The following is a 14,418-nucleotide window of genomic DNA, read 5'->3' on the forward strand; positions in this document are numbered from 1 at the left end:
TCAATCAATATACCAAGAAAAATCCAAAACTTAAGAAAAAAAAAAACAGAAGGAAGGAAAATGTTTCCTTGATGCTGTCATGAAAATCCCACTCACTTATTCAGATATTATGGGCATATATATATATATATATATATATATATATATATATATATATATATATATATATATATATATATATATATATATATAAAATATATATATATATATATAAAAAAATATATATATATATATATATATATATATATATATATATATATATATATATATATTATAACATATATAATATATTAGACAAAACAACGTACCCAACACACTAGTCATAGGTGACTCTATAGTCAGGCACACTGATGTCCCACTTACCAGGCTAAACAAGGAGAAGGTTACTGTCAGCTGCCTGTCAGGTGCCAGGATCTGCCACATAACCCATGCACTCAGGTCACTCCACAACCAAGTACAAATATGACACTGTCATTGTCCATGTTGGTGTGAATGATCTGAGACATGCCTCCTTGGACTACATGAAGAGAGACATGGAAGAGCTCTCCGATCTTGTAGCCCAGGGAGGTATGACCCTAGCCCTGAGTCGCATTCTGCCATCGCCCAGAATTATACCGCAGTACAAGGACAAAATGATTGACTTCAACAATTGCCTAAGCTTCTGGTGTCATTCTAAGGGGATCCAGTATCTGCCTGGGACGACATGGCTGACAGACCATGATGCTTTGCCAGAGATGGCCTGCACCTGTCACCCATGGGATTCCGGATACTGGCTAAGGCTCTTGCCACCCCTTTAGTGCCTTTTTTAGACAAGTTTCAAATGTAACAGGAACAGGCAAGCAAAAACTGAGGGTAATGCTACTCAATCTAAATCTCAAAATGCACTCACTCAAGGCACTCCTTAAAATGGAGAACATCGATACCTGTGCAGTGACTGAGACTTGGTTCAAGGCTCCAAAGAGCACCCCTGCACTACCAGGCTGTAACTCATACCACACTTTTCGGCCACGTAACCTGGACCAGAACATCAAAGGTGGAGGTGTGCCCATATTCATTAAGGATATCCACACCCCCAGGCTAGTTGCTCAGCATAATGCATCCGAGGTTATCCAAGTGCAACTAACTCTGGGCAAAACTGCAATGCAAATTGTAGCTTGCTACAGATCCCCCATCATGCTCCAGGATTCCCACTCCTCTTTTCTTGATATACTGAAAAATATTAGGGTTTAAACACCTTAATAATGGGCGATTTCAACTACCCCACCATTAACTGGGAAAACTACTCATGTACCAACTCCTTCGCTCAACGCTTTCTGGAATTCATAAATTCCAGTGCCCTGGATCAACTTATCCACACCCCCACCAAGGGCAACAATATCCTAGACCTAGTCATTACCAACATGAATGACCGGTGTTCCACACCCGAAGTCAACTCCTTGTTGGTCAGATCAGACCATAAGCTAATCACCCTAGATATCCACATCCCGCCCCCACCCCACATTAAGGAAACCACAGTAAATAATTATTCCATAGCCAACTTCATGCTTCTTAAGACAGAAGTGGTGAACTTCATGACACCCATGCAGATGGCCAATACAGATACGACTGCTGAATCCTACACAAATGTACTCTATAAGCACTTACATGAGTGCATGGATCGTGCTTTCCCAAACAGAACCAAGAAGCTATCCTCCAAAAAAAGGAAGCCAATCTGGTGGTCCCCTGCCATAAACAAACTGTACAACAGAAGGAAGTAACTGTTGCAAAAGAGAGTAAAATCCCATGAGTGGTGGAGCTCCCTGGTCAGCCTCAGTAAGATGCTGAGATCCCTTATAAGAGCATCCAAAGCTAGCTACGAAAATAAAATCACCACTTATTCTAAGGACAACCACAAAGCATTCTATACCTATGTCAAGAATCTCAATGGCACCCAGATCTGCTCTGAGTTACAGCACAACTGCATGAAAATTACAGAACCAACTGATATTGCCAATATTCTGGCAGATAGGTTCAGTGCTAACTTTACCACCCTCTCACACCCTAAAGGGCCCATATCTATACAGGAAGAATGCAGAATCACTGTAATCACAACTACACAGGTAAAAACTGCACTCTCTAAAGCCAAAAACACAGCATCCATGGGACTGGACAACATCCAAGGCTGCATTTTACACGAACTTCAGAACGAACTGGCTCCCCACCTAAGCACCATGTCCAGTCATAGCCTCACATGAGGCTTTGTGCCCACTGAATGGCACATAGCAACAGTTACCCCACTCCACAAAGGGGGAGCCACCACTGATCCCAGGAACTATCGTCCTATTAGCCTGATGAGCTTGGTCTGCAAGGCCATGGAACGTATAGGTTCATAGGTAGGTACTAGGCTATCGGCCCTGGGGCCTATACAAGCCCAGCCAAAAAGGTACCCTGGCTTTTACCACCCAAGAAAATTATTTTTCTGTGCCACTGTCGAGCAGAGCCACAGAGGTGATCCCCGGGGTGAATTTCCTATTTCCAATCCAATCATCAAAATTTTTCTTGAAGAGTGCTAATGAAGAGCTTTGTTTGATATAGATAGGTAGTTTATTCCAGAGTATGGGAAGTCTCTGGGACAGGAATCTATCCCTCCGGCATGTTCTGTTTATTGTGGTGACAAGGTTTAGGTCCCTAGAGCGTGCAGCTCGGAGAGATTGGGATTTCTTTAAGTGGAGCATGTCCAAATGCTCTGCGTTTGACATAGCTTTGTATGTTAGGCAGAGATCACCTCTGGGTAGGCGATATGCGACGGAGTAAAGCTGGAGTTTTTTTAGATTGTCTGCGTAGGGCATCTGTTTGAGGCCAGTAATGCTCTTTGTGAGGTATTTCTGTGGCCTTTCCAGTTGTTGTAGATGTCTTGTGAGGTACATACCAAAAGGAGTGTTGTACTCTATAATGGGTCTAATGAGTGATGAGTAGAGGGAACAATGACCTCTTTTTTTCTGGATGAGAAACCTTTTGTGATGAGGTGTGCCACGTAGAAGGATTTCCTGACTACTGTGGCAATGTGATTATCAAAGGAGAGAATACTGCCCCACCTGTGTCCCAAGGTCTCTTATCACACTTTTGGTGTTAAGTATACTACCGCCTATGTTGTAGTTCATGAATACAGAGTTTTTACCAAAGGGGATGACAATGCACTTTTTGGCATTGAGCTTGAGGCCATGGCTTACCAGGCATCTGTCCCAGTGAGGCCCTTTTGTAAAAAGAAACTCTGTACCCGTGCGCTACCACATAGGTGGTATTCTACCTAACACCGAATGCGTGATGAGACCTTGGGACCCAGGTGGACAGTAGTCTCTCCTTTGATAATCACATCGCCACACAGTAGTCGGGAAGTCCTTCTACGTGGCACACCTCATCACAAAGGGTTCTCATCCAGGAAAAAAAGAGGTCATTGTTCCCCTTTACTTGACACTCATTAGACCCATTATAGAGTACAACGTCCCTTTTGGAATGTACCTCACAAGACATTTGCAGCAGCTGGAAAGGCCGCATTAGTACCTCACAAAGAGGATTACTGGCCTCAAACAGATGCCTTACACTTACCATCTAAAAAAACTCCAGCTTACTCCATAGCATATCGCCTACTCAGAGGTGATTTCTGCCTAACATATAAAGCTATGTCAAACCCAGAGCTGTTGGACATGCTACACCTAAAGAAATCCCAATCCCTCTGAGCTACATGCTCTAGGGACCTAAACCTCGTCACCACAATAAACAGGACATGCTGGAGAGATAGATTCCTGTCCCAGAGACTTCCCATACTCTGGAACAAGCTACCCATCTATGTCAAGCAAAGTTCCTCATTAGCACTTTTCAAGAAAAATCTTTGCGTGGATGGGAGACGGGAGAATATACCCCGGGAATCACTTCTATGGCTCTGCTCGACAGTGGCACAGGAAAATAACTTTCTTGGGTGGCATAAGCCAGGGAAACTTGCTGGCTAGGCTTACTTAGGCCCTTAGGCCGATAGTCTAATACCTACCTATGAACCTATTAGACTAAATACAATATTATGTAGCAGTGAAATGTGCTGACATAAGGATGACCGTTCATTATTTATCCATAAAGCAAATGTCAGAGTGGAAAAGTTCAAATAGTGGATAAAGAGGAGGAGGGGAAGAGAAGAAAAAGTATTTGTTAGAAGTAATAATTAGGGTAGATATGAGAGGCAGGAGAAAAAATGAGTAAAAGCAACATTACAAGTAAGAGAAACAAAACCAAGGAAAAGAAGAAATAACATGGACAACAAGATTTACTGTGTGTGTGTGTGTGTGTGTGGTGCAAAAGAACTATAAAGCAAATCTGCACTGATACCTGCTTGCTGTCCTGCTGAGGGGGACACTTGTGCAAGTGCAGTGGACTGGATCCAGTAGGAAGGGATGGCAGCATAACTCTCAACATCACAGAACAAGAAATCTGGACAAGGCCATAAATAACAGGGGACAAATGCCCAAAAATGGGACAATTTATAAATATTGCACTTACAAACTTAGAACGTTGATAAACAGGTTTTGCATTAGAGTGAATTTTCTTAAGGATATGAAGTCTGAAAATCAAATGCCTGTCAACTTTCTGACTTCAGTGTTCAATGATTTGCCGGTGATTTGACAGAAAACTGCAATTTTATGAAAAACAGACACAAAATCTGGACTTTCTGCAAAAATCTGTACTGCTGAGAGATATGGATGGGAGTCTTGAACCAACCCCATCAATCATTTTCATTTGTTTGCCAAAGCCATTACAGCAGTGTTTTGCAGAGAGGTGGGAAAAGCCTTAAATTTGATTGGTATGCTGTGTGGGTAGCTGTGTTTGTGGAAGGTAGAGGTGTGCCTTAAGTGTGGTGCGAATGTTATGGATTATGAAATGGAGAGATTAAGAGTAAAATTGTGCTCAGTGAAGTCCCTAGCAATTTCATCACTGCTTGATTCAGACATACACATTCCCCTGTGTTTGTCAGTACTATGTTTGAGTGCATTGTTTTGGAGTGTAGTTTCACTGTTACAGCTGCTGCTTTGGAAGTTTTCTCCAGGAGTCTTTTGCTGAGAGGATGAGAGACATGCTACAGGTATACAACTAAGACAAACTAGACAAAGCAATAGTAAGAAAAAGTACTAGCTCACATCAGAGGCTTGGGAGGTCACTGTTAAGAAACTGAGAACCGTTGTAAAATTTATCATTAAATACCATAAGTTCAGGTTATACTATAAGAGAATAACTATGTAAAGATAACCATGTCAGCAGCCAAAATGCATAATAAGTTGAATACTTTACTGTGTACACTTTAAATGGATAGACTGGCCTAAACTCTGGACTGATGCATTTGCTTTTTTTTTTTTTTATTCCTGGGAAATGCTATTCAGAAGTGAAGAAGCATAGAGACATACAAGGGAACAGATTTAGTGGCACACCAAGCTGTGATTTTTTTTTATGTCTATTGTCATGCAAAGCTGACTAAATAGTTGAACCTAGTAAAGCTGGAAATGTGAGACTGTAGCCCACTGAAGGAGGGGAGATGGGAGGAGTAACCTGGCCAGGAACTGAAACTTGCAAAACTGCTCCTTGTGAAAAGTCTTTTTTTATCTCAGTAATTTGTTGACATTTTTGCAAGTTTCTTTCAAAGAATGTGTAGTACATCAGTAGGAACAACATTTGTAAAACTCAGCGCATACCAGTCAATGACACATGAGCATCAGACTCTCAAACATGGCAGTTTTCTTCAGGTGTTCCATTCTAAGTGAATGGAAGTCTAGTCTGACAACAAATGGTAGGGCTATTTGTTCTCAGTCTGTGCATTATGGGACAGATTTAGCTTTCCAAAGGAATCGCGATGTCTGCCCCCATGAGGGCAGACAAGAGTAAAAACAAAATAAAATTAGGAATGAGTACTTATTTTGCTGCAGGCAGCTTTGGGAGGTGTAGTAAATCACGGCAAGATAAAAAATATATGTTTTCTTCATCATTTGCCCGTAGTGGTCCTTTAAGGTCTTTAGAGTGAGTAACGTGCGAGCCACTGGAGTTATGGATATGCAGCATTTCCAATAAAGCAGAGTCAGAGACTGCCTTATACACAAGGCAGAGATCACCTCTGAGTAGTCTGTATGAAATGGAGTAAAGTGACAAGTGATTTCTGCCGATCCACATAGGATCCTGAAGAGAAAAGTAATAAAACATTGGTAAAAAAATAAGAAAACGGAAGGTTGTTTTCCCAAAGGGAACTTATCTGCACAGAAAAACACAAGCTTCCTGTCAATCTTCAAAAGCCTGAGAGAGGTATACTCTTTGGGGGCAGTAAAGCTCTGGAGGGCTTCGCTCCCAAACTTTTAGTCAGCTCAGCTTGAGCTGTCTGACAGTCTGGGTGCATGGAAGGTGCCATGAAGCTTTGGAAGCTGGCTGGCTGTTATATCCTTGTCACGATATAATCCACACAGCTAAAGCTACTGGAGCAGTGAGCAATATGAAGAACATGCCAAGATGCAGTGACTTTATGGTCTGAATGTCAGTCTTCGACTACTACTGTCTAAAAGCATCTTCAAATTAGATGGACATGTATTTACAAAAATATTTTTTTTCAACTACAATTTTAAGTATATCAGCATGTTCCCTCTAAATGGTCCAATTGTTCTAATATTTTAATGGCATGTATCTACACTACAACTAATAGCCAGGGCAGATACCCACTCAACATTTTTACTTGATCATTCTGAATTTGTTATTCTAGAATATAATCCCCTGAATATAAGAGAAAATTTTGAATGTCTGTTCTTTACATCTTATTTAAAATGCCTGTTTCTTTCCTTACAGCACCTATCCAATAACTTTTTTAAAAATATTAAGTTGTTAAAATACAGCATCATCAGAAGTGAATTAAGATAACTTCACTGCCTGTCCTTTAATAATGCTGGGTTTGATTTGTACAGGATGGCAGCATGAATTAAGCAAATATAAATATGTGAAGGTAAGTTTTCTGTAAGCACTTGGTTTGAAACATCTAGTCACCTCAACTTTGAACAGTTTCATATTTAAAAAGTCTATTGTAGATCATGACCACTTTAATATAAAAGACAAAAAAGTGTATTGATTAAAAAAAAATTAACCACTTCAAAGTCAGTAATACGAGTGTAAGAGGGACCAGATTATTCTAAAATTCAGTGAGAGTGCTTTTCTTTAAAGGTTTCTGAAAACAGCACACACCCCTGTTAAAATGCCAGGTTTTTGTGATAAAAAAATGAGACCACAATAAATCATTTCAAAACTTTTCCCACCTTTAATGTGACCTATAATCTGTACAATTCAATTGAAAAACAAACAAATATGTTAGGGGAAACAACAAAAAATAAAAAACGTACAATAAGCTGGTTGTATAAGTGTGCACACCCTTAAACTAATACTTTGTTGAACACTTTTTATATCCACTGTATACAGACTGTTTCCAGTAACATGTCCTATAACCTGCATGGGGCATGTCTTAGAAAAGTGGTGGTCTGCTGGCAGACCTGTTTACAGGCGCTATTATGATATCACAGAAGGTGCTCAAGTTCAATGACTGTTGAAGGACAGTTAAGTCATACAAACCATGGGTAATCTGACATTTCTGATCTAGGAGGTAAGAGCTTGTGGTAATATCACTAAGTCAACATATTGTACAAGACAAGAATAACTCTACAACGGTTAATACAGAAATGACTCCCAACTTCAGAACTGTTTGTAATGCAGGAAACTGCAAAGCCAGGACTATGTGGCAGGAACTCTGAATTATTAGCTGGTTATTAGTACAAATAAACTGAATGACTGCAGATAACAAGCAAATGGAATGCTGGGTAAAGAATAAGGTCCTGTATTAAAAACTCAGCAGTGAGAATTGTTTAGAAAAGTACTAGTTTGGAGAAAAAAGGCCTTTGGGCTTTTCCACACTGAAATGCAAATACAGAGTGGATAAGAGTAAAGACAAACATAGAAACAAATAAAATAAACATACTAAATTGTGTTAAAGGCAACTTCCTAAATATTGGCTCTCATTAAATGAAAGCAAGAATATATCCCAATTTACATAATTTTGTATTACTATATCATTCATTACTCCCTAAGTACCCTTAGGTTTTAGGGATAAATCTGCATGATTCACAACCATCAGTCAATGTAATACTCTATTTATATTACACCTTATGCATGTTCAGAAATATCCACTGAGTCTATAGCTCCATCCACCCTCACGAAAAACATACATGCATAAATAAATAAAACTTCAGACATGGCATCCCATAAGCTAACAGAGGGCTAGCCACTGTTTAGACAGCTGCTAGGGCATTCTGCTTGTTAATCACAGGTGTAATTATTGCCCAGTAATGTGAACTGGAATTACCACTACAGTTGGCATGCATGTACTGAATTATTCTATAATTAAGATTCCACAAACATGCACAATTTAAAATGCAAAACATTTTGCATGATGAAGCTTGTCACCAGTACAGACCACATTGTCCAGCAACCTTTGCAAATGACTAGTCCATGTCAGTATTTGTCCCAGTGCTCTGCATAACTAATTAGTTTTACTTCATTTTACTTTAGGCTAACAGGCTCAGCTGCAGATTGAAGGCCTCATGTCAGCCTTGTAAGTCTGTGTTACTTAAGCAGGAGCAGCCAGGAATCTAATAATGAAGGGCTGGCCAAGAGCAGAGTCCTAAAACTAACACCACTTCAACACCCTATGCAAGGGAACCAATTTTTTCCCCTTTAACACTGTACTAGGGGCCTCATAGGCTATAAAGGACATTTTGTGCAAGGCTGTCTTTAGTAACGATTGGCTGTCTCCATGCATACCATGACAGCAGGTTTGTGAAACAGTCTGGAATATATTTTTATGCTTCAACACACCACCCCAGAAGCCTGCGACACAAGCACCAGTGTTATGCTTCACAGAGATACAGCTGGTATGTACTATTTCTGTTAATGCACAGAATATTTTTTCTCACATTAAAGTTTGATATTTAGCCTTGTTTGAGTGCACAGTACTAACCTGTTATTGTTTTTAATATGCTGTCTCTACCAAATGTGAAATTTCTCAGTGCTTACAAAGAAAATCAGCATGACTGGGTGCAAACTTTTTCTGTACCAGAATGACTAACGTACAAACATTAACAATCTTCTCCTAGTTACTAGGATACAATAGGTCTCCAGCAGATTTCTTTACTTTGCCTTCGTCAACCACAGACGTTTGTTAACTTTAGTTCTCTCCTTTTCAAACTTCAGAAATCCAATACAGACTTTATCCATTTACTTCTGTCAACATATTAAGTGAAGCACTGTCATTTTTCCAGATAGAGTGCAATGTTTCTTCATCCACCCTTGCAGTATTGTAAAGTCTCCCCACAGCTCAGTATTCTGCAAAACATACAAGATGCCGGGACAATTTTAACTGACCCTCTTATGAATCAAAGTTTGTTTGCTGGACTGACAGGACCCGACCATCAAGGTTATGTTAATGAGCACAATAACCAAGTTGTACAATTTCACCCAGTGTAACACTGCTTGTACATTGGAAGTAAATTTGTGTGTAAAGCAAGAGTAAATTTGATTCTGCAACAGGTTCTGCTTATAGTTTCCTGTGCATTTTGTTAAAGCTAGCTCATTCTTGTTTCAAGCTGATTCAACACAGAAGCATGTAGTGCAACTCTGACTAGGTCCATTTAAATAAACAATTATCCTTGGTCACCTGCTTAATGGTATGATCTCTAGCTTTACCACAGTGACACAAGTCATGACTGAAGAGTCTCACAATGAATAGCTTTGCTCACTTACTCATTAATAAATGCACTGCTAGCCACTTTATTTTAAAACTTACAGTAAATCGACACACACACTTCAGCAAGCTACCAAAAACAAATGTGAGTGAATTTTTAATACTGGTAGGCTAGACAACTGTTAAAATCAAATACATTCAAAACTACAGGCAAGGGCCATATGTATGCTGAAACTAGCTGGACTCCAACCATGCAATATGTAATAAGTGATGCAAAACTCAGGAGCTGTGTTTAAAATACAAGGAGAAAATCACTTCTTCTTTCGGCTTTTCCCGGTTAGGGGTCGCCACAGCGGATCATCTGTCTGCTCATGATTGGCAGTGGAGTTTTACAGTGTCGAGGTGCCAGCCCGGCGCACAACCTACCACAGAAGGCACACACATGCACACACCCACACATAGGGTCAATTTAGAGTGTCCAATCCACCTACTGCATGTCTTTGGGATGTGGGAGGAAACCGGAGCACCCGGAGGAAACACAAGGAGAAAATCACTATTAATTATAAATCAGAACATTTGTGTTTAACAAAATGCCTGTATCTCTTTCTCAGTCAGAAATTCTGAAAGTTGAAGCTTTTTCACCATGAGAAGGAAAAACATCAAACACGAGATAAAAGTACCACTTTTAAGTGAGGTAGTGCTTACTTACCTATTAACAAAAAACATAAATAAATACACCTAGTTACTCTGTTTCAACATACAGACTGGTAAGCCAGACAACTGTTAATATCAAATGCATTCCAAAACAAAACCTAGTTAGACTTCAACCATGTAAATTTTATTATTTTTATTTATACAACTGACAAAAAAAAAAAAAAAAAAACCCAGAAGCTGTTACCCTTCCACTTCACTAAATGCTTTCAGGATCAGAAGCTCCTGGCTTGGGATGAAGGACACTTCTCCCAGCTGACTACTAGTTAAGGAACCCACCTTCAGATTACACTAGTTACAACGGTCTATTACTGGCCACGTAGGACTACATCATTTCCTGTTCCACCACTTTATATTCTCTTCACTGCTTCTGCAACTCCACTCCTCTTTATTTGTGCTTTCAGTCTTGCTGTTTTCTGAACAGTTACATTCTTTTTACTGTTTCTGTACTCCACCGCTATATTTATACTCAACACCTACTGTATTCTGCCTTCAGATCCTGCCAACAGCTAACACTCCCCAATATTTACCAGATGAAAACTCAGTTGGCTTAACTGAAACGATTTTTCTTAGTTGGCTTAACTGAAACGATTTTTCTTCTCACTCTCTTACCTCCCTATACTTGGTGCTTAACTTTCTAGCTTCGTTCTCTATACATTGTTTCTGTTTAAGAAACAGTGCTGTCCATCAGTGCTGTATACCAGTGGCAATATTGCTCCTCACACAGCCACTAAAGTGTCTGGGCCACTTAAGCCCCAATGCTAGTATCAATTATTGCAGTCCACACTGTGATGATCACACTGCTGTCTCGAGTGGCTATACAACCCTCCCAAAAAACTCACATTCATGCAGTCTTGACATATTCATATGGTTTGTGTCCCCTTTCACCATCACATCACACCATTATGGAATATGTAAAGCACTGTGGTTACACGTACTGTAGAGCTCTTATTAACACACACATTCCTGTGCCTTCCCATCCCATCAGCAGCAGGTGTGAAGCAACTTCTCCCAATAGCAACAAAGGAGTATTACTGTAAATCACATATTCTCGCTACTTGTTAATGCTTCATGTATCCTTAGTGAAGCAGATACAGACTAGTCCTTTCTCGACAACAACTTCTGTAATACCCTCTACTACTTACTTACCATAGCAGGATCAGCAGTGCAATAGCTGTGGCTGTTTTTATCATGTAATTTTGAAGTTTGTAGTGCTGTAATTATGCTAATGAGACAATTTAGAGTAAATGTTTCTGAAATTCACATTTAGAACCAGGCCTGGACAGCACAATCTGGCTTGTGCCTGACCATGCACATGCACAAGTAACTGCAAAGTACAATGTGCAAGTGTGGGCATATCTGTAACCCTATGGTGTCACAGCATGGATTTTTTAATCAGCCCCAAAGCCCCTAGGGGCACTATAATGAAACCATGGACAGGGATGTTCAAAGTATATACACTTAGGCCACCATATTTTCATCCACAACCACCACTGCTGCATGCCATTCAGTAACACTCGGTTACATGACAGCATTGGGTTCCATCTCACTGCCATGCTGTCTGTTGATGTGTCATGTAATTCTGCAACTTGTATCAATGAAAATCAGATACCATTTTCCAGCGACCACTGCTGGGTGACTACGGGGGATGGGGTTCCCCACTGCAAAGATGATGCCTAACACTGCTCTGTTCTGCTAAAAACTGCTGACAAAGACACAGCGAGACTTGAAGTGGAATCACCCTAACCTTCATAGCCGATGGGAAGAGAAGGTTAGAAAAAATATACCAGAGTTTTCATGGGAAGCATAGCCAAGCTTAAAAAAAGCCACTGGGGTCATTATCCCAATAATCACTGAAACAGTATGGAAAGCTGGCCAGTTGTGATTCCTTAGGCATACACATTAGGTCATATGAAGGACATGTGAGTATACTGATAAAACATGACCACTTTCAAACCCACTCAGTGATGTGCAAAACCAATGATAGGAAAGTACAATATGCGTCAGTATAGAAGACAGTGATTATAATTGATAACAATAATCAGCAACACAGAAGTAACTGTAAATCTAAATGTACACATATATATACATATATATATATATATATATATATATATATATATGTTCGAATCACAAAACATCGAACACACATACATAAGAGAGCTTAACATCGACAAGCGCTTCTGTGTGTGTGTGCCTGTTTCGTAGATTGGACTACAGTGTGGGTAAGGGAAAATTCCCTTTTCTCCACTGTAGTGCGATCTCGGAGTGAGAATAATAAAGTAGGGGGTGTGGGGGGGCAAAGCCCCCCTGCAGAAACATAGATTTTGTTTTTGAACTACACATACACGGAAGCGCTTTTCGATGTTAAGCACTTTCATATAACCATAACCACATAATTATAACCACTAAATCTAATAATTCGGGTGGTGATGCTCTTTATGCCATTTCCATTGGAAAGCTATGGAATTCCCTTCTTAATAACCTAAGACTCATTACCTCGCTTAATCAATTCAAAAACAATCTTAAAGAATTCTTTAAGTCACATTGGTTATGCCCATGTCCTAAACCAGACTAATCCTATATCTCTCATACCACCTCAGTCTCTTCCTTCCCTCAGAGCTTAAAATCTTAAGCTAGCTGTTTCTCAAACGTAACTATGTCAAGGTTACTTACACAACATGCGAATGTTAATTTATCAGTATGAAAATTTTGCTGTTTTTCTTTTTCATTTCATTATTATGTTAATATGAATTTCTTCTGTATGTAAATGTATGTGTTTCTCTTTATTGTGGAGCTTTTCTCCCAGGGCCTCTGCTGAAAATGGACATGTATCCAGCTAGACTAGCCCGGTCAACAAATGTAAAATAAAATAAAATAAAATAAATTAAAAATGTATGTGTTCGATGTTTTGTGATTTGGACATATGCTAGTCGAGCATGTGTCCTAGACCCATATATATATATATATATATATATATATATATATATATATACACACATACACACACTTCAAAGAGGAAAAGGGGGAGGTAAAGAAGAAAAACAGGAAAAGATGAAAAGTAGCGGTGCTGAGTTATATGTGCAGATACATGTCAGAAGTCATCACGAGCAGCATATGTGCAAGACTGAGGAAGGCTGACTGTGTGCCTCCTCTTGCGCAATCTTTTCCTCGGGACCTCATCAGAGGGGGCTTCTGGTGAGGCCTCCAAGGAACAGGTTGAACCCTCTGGGGGTGGCTGAGGCAATGGGGCTCTACGCTTTGGATGGGTCGTGGGGGCAGAAACAGAAAGCTGCCCATTAGGGGAAGAAGACTCCTCTGATGAAGTGGTTGTCTGTGCAGACAATACCTTCCTCATAAGGTCAAAAGCCCCTGAACCCCGGGCCGAGGACTCCCACGGTTCCGAAAAACACGGCAGCGTCCCAGACACGGGGGCCGTGGGCCCCGATACAGAGGACGGAGCCGAGCCAATCTGCGCCGAGACCCCGAGAGGGAGAGTCTGCACCGAAAGGTCAGTACGACTCTCGGTCCCGGAACCGAGGAGAGACCGTCGGCTCCACGACTCACCTACAGGTTCCGAAGGAGTCGAAGTCAATGGTGTCGATCGTGCAATGGACGGTTTCGGCACCGAGGGCTCCACTATCATCAGCTCATCCTCTCCCGGCTCCAAAAACTGGACGGGTCTCGAAGGAGGACCTGTTGGAGACATGAGGAGGCCTTCTAGTTTTGACACCAATTGGGAGGAAACTGCAATCAACTTGGAAAGGGCAGTGTTTTCCATGAGCTTCTGCATGACACTATCCACATCTGTCTCAGATAACGGTCTGGAAGAACGGGTCGAAGGAGCCGAAGATGGCACCAACCAAAGAATGGACGGTGGCGGAAGCTCCGACACCGGTTCCAAGATCTGGGGCTCAGAGAAAGATAAA

The 14,418-nt window shown here is 40.6% G+C and overlaps 1 protein-coding gene and 1 long non-coding RNA gene across 3 annotated transcripts in view; one reads left to right on the forward strand and one right to left on the reverse strand.

Annotated features, from left to right (window-relative positions):
- The window catches only part of RECQL5 (RecQ like helicase 5), a 1,160,282-nt gene that overhangs the window by 1,067,286 nt on the left and 78,578 nt on the right, over positions 1–14,418 (reverse strand). The window lies entirely within an intron of this gene.
- LOC122812913 overlaps positions 1–14,418 on the forward strand; it is a 107,930-nt gene that overhangs the window by 35,291 nt on the left and 58,221 nt on the right. Inside the window, exon 1 of one of the 2 annotated variants that reach the window (XR_006366604.1) lies at positions 8,593–8,969. The exons of the other annotated variant lie outside the window; for it this stretch is intronic. This is a non-coding gene — a long non-coding RNA (uncharacterized LOC122812913). Of the gene's footprint in view, positions 1–8,592; positions 8,970–14,418 lie in introns of those variants that run through there. 2 annotated transcript variants of the gene reach the window in all.

Source organism: Protopterus annectens, chromosome 10.part0, assembly GCF_019279795.1.
Source record: "Protopterus annectens isolate FY-2018-M chromosome 10.part0, PAN1.0, whole genome shotgun sequence".
Lineage (NCBI taxonomy): Eukaryota > Metazoa > Chordata > Ceratodontiformes > Protopteridae > Protopterus > Protopterus annectens.